We start from the raw sequence: 3,443 nt of genomic DNA, 5'->3' as shown, positions 1-3,443 counted from the left end.
CAACAGAGTGCACAAACAGGTGTGCTCTGTAAGAGCATGCCGGTGCTTGCACCGGTGTTCATGCCAGTGGGCAGGCATGAAGGGCCAGGAGGGAGACTCCTGCAATGGTAGGGCGAAGGCACCACACAAAATATAAATAAACAGCAACCTATATAATGGTGTCAATGCAGATTGCTGGTAGCGCACCTGCCTGGGGGGCGCTGCCTACCTGGGGCTTGTCTGAGGACTCCACCCAGACAAAGCCCATGGCAGGGCTGGCGCCCCACTGTCCTCAGCCTGCGGGGGATGCCCAGCAGGGCTGGGGGGGCAGGGGTTGGGGGCCCCTACACCTGACCTGCAGGCACCCGTCTTAGGGCTCTGGAGGCGCAGGAGAGGGAGCTCCAGGAGCAGGTGAGCAGGCTGAGGGGAATCAGGGAGGCAGAGGATGAAACTGATGGCTATTTTCTCTCCCTGCAGGGCCATGCATCCAAGGAAGAAGCACCCCAGGAGGTGCCCTCCACTGCAGAGTGGCAGATGGTCACCTCCAGAACCAGGGCTGCTTGTAGCAAAGCAGTACTTGGTCCTCCAGTCTGGCTGGAGAACAGGTACAAGGCCCTGGCAACACTACAGGAGAAAGGAGGAGAGGAGGAAACCTCAGGAGAAGAGGCAACTCCACACTCTCCACACGCTGAATAGGCTGAAGGAACTAAGCAGACCTGGAGGAGGAAACATCGAGTGATCATCATAGGTGACTCCATCCTGAGAGGTACAGAGGGTCCCATCTGTCGCCAGGACCCCTCGACTTGCGAGGTCTACTGCCTGCTCAGAGCAAAGATTCAGGACATAATGGGATTGATCCAGGCCATGATCCAGCCCACCAATTACTACCCCATGGTCCTAATCGAGGTGGGCACTAATGATGTGGCCAGGAGAAGCCCTGATCACCTGATGATGGACTACCACACTCTGTGGGGGCATGCTGAGGGAGATAGGGGAATAGGTGGTATTATCCTCTGTCCTACCAGTGAGCAGACATGGAAGATGACACAAGACCTGCATCAGAGAGGTCAACTTGCACCTTCAGGAATGGTGTCTCGAGGCGGGCTTTGGCTTCCTAGACAACGACCCACACATCAGGACCAGAGACATGCTCGGGTGGGATGGGCTTCACCTTTCCCCCAAAGGTAAGTATGCGTTCTCTTCTAGGTTGGCGGATCTTCTCCGGTGGGCTTTAAACTAGGCTCATCGGAGGAAGGGGAAGATGAGGGCGGAGGAAGCCTTGGACCACTAAACCAAGAGTCACTCACAAGAACAGCCCAGCCTAGACTGATGATAAGCAGAACAAATACCCAGGTAACCAACAGGGGCCCAGGCAGTACTGGGTTTAGGGGTCCAGTGCACGCATCTTCAGGAGGCCTCAAATGCCTCTACACAAATGCTCATAGTATGGGGTACTAGCAGGAGGAACTTACCCTCCTGCTAGCTGACACCAACCCAGACATAGTGGGGCTCACAGAAACATGGTGGGACCCAACACATGACTGGGTGGTGAATATCAAGGGCTATAGGATGTACAGAAGTGACAGAAGAGGGAGGAAAGGCGGGGGTGTGATGCTCTACATCCAAGAGCAATACACGTCCTCAACAAACAGCACTGGGTCAGAGGAAGGGCAGACTGAAGGGCTCTGGGTCAGAATACAAGGGGGTCGGGGGGAAGGGACTTGACGGTGGGAGTCTACTACAGACCACCCAACCAAGGGGAAGAGCTAGACCACGAATTCTTAAGTCAGCTCATGGAGGTAGTTAGGCCAAAGGACGTGGTCTTCATGGGTGACCTGAACTTTTCAGACATCTGCTGGGAAGAGCAGTCAGCTGGGTCTGACCGCTCACATAGGTTCCAAACTGAGATACAGGACCTCCATCTAACCCAGGAGGTGCACAGCCCCACCAGGGGAGATGCCTTACTGGATCTCATCCTGTTCACAGGCAACGACCCGGTGAGGGGTCCACGGGTGCTCAACCACCTGGGCAATAGCAATCATCACCTGCTGGAATTCACCATCCAGCACAAGGTGGCAAAGGCCTGCAGCAAGTCAGCAGCCCTGGACTTCAGGAGGGCAGACTTCAATGAGGTAAGGAGACTAGTCAGGGAGGCACTGAGGTCCCAGAGGGGAGAGGAGTCAGGTGTCCAAGAAGAGCAGTCATTCCTTAAGGAGATGATCCTCCTAGCCCAAAGAGAGGTAATCCCAATGTGGATCAAAGGGGGCAAGAGGGTGCAAAAGCCCCCATGGCTCACCAAAAGCATATAGGAACATCTCCTAGCTAAAAAGGAGGTGTACACCCATTGGAAGGGAGGGGCCATCACCAGGGAGGACTACACCTCAGTTGTTCGGGGCTGCAGGGGGGCGGCCAGGAAGGCCAAAGTGGAGATGGGACTGGGACTAGCGATCCAGATCAAGGGCAACAAGAAGTCCCTTTTTAAATACATAGGGGGTAAAAAGAAGGTTCCGGGTAATGTGGGACCTCTGCAAGACATGCTAGGAAATCTGGTTGTCTCATCAGATGACAAAGCTAACCTATTTAACAATTTCTTTGCCTCCATTTTCCTGAGCAGGTACCGGGTCACCCCCCCTCATTGGGACCCTCGTACACCCCACGGGAGGTGCACCCAGGCCTAGGGTCAGTGAGGACCTAGTCAGAGAACTTCTGGAAGGACTGGATGTATATAAATCATCCAGATTGTCTGCTTCAGACAATCTCCACCCCAGAGTGCTGAGGGAATTAGCAGAGTTCATTGCAGGACCCCTGGCACAGCTTTATGAGCACTCGTGGTGCTCTGGTGTGGTGTCAGAGGACTGGAAAAGGGCCAATGTGGTTCTCATTTTCAAAAAAGGGAGGAAGGAGGACCCAGAAAACTACAGACCCATTAGTCTTACTTCAATCCTGGGTAAGCTTTTTGAGAGAATTATCCTGGTGCATGTCTGCAAGGGGCCAGCAGGGGAAGTTATCCTTAGGGGCAACCAATACGGGTTTTTTAGAGGCAGGTCCTGTCAGAGCAACCTAGTGGCCTTCTATGACCAGGTCACAAAATCCTTAGATGCAGGGGTAGCAGTGGCTGTAGCATTTCTGGACTTTAGGAAGGCCTTTGACACTATCTCTTACCCCTTTCTCATTAAAAAAAAACTAGGGGACTGTGGTGTCGACACCTACACAGTCCATTGGGTCACTAACTGGCTGGAAGGCCACACCTAGAGAGTGGTGGTGGATGGGCCCTATTCAACCTGGAGGGATGTGGGCAGTGGGGTCCCCCAGGGCTTGGTCCTCAGGCCTGCACTGCTCAACATCTTCATCAGTGACTTGGACAGGGGGGTAAAAAGCATGCTGTTCAAATTTGCAGACAACACTAAGATGTGGGGGAGAAGTGGGCACACTAGAAGGGAGGAACAGGCTGCAATTGGACCTAG

The sequence above is a fragment of the Alligator sinensis genome, unplaced genomic scaffold, assembly GCF_000455745.1.
Source record: "Alligator sinensis unplaced genomic scaffold, ASM45574v1 scaffold1632_1, whole genome shotgun sequence".
NCBI classification, from domain to species: domain Eukaryota; kingdom Metazoa; phylum Chordata; order Crocodylia; family Alligatoridae; genus Alligator; species Alligator sinensis.
The sequence above is the reverse complement of the archived record's forward strand: the minus strand, read 5'-3'. Positions refer to the sequence as shown.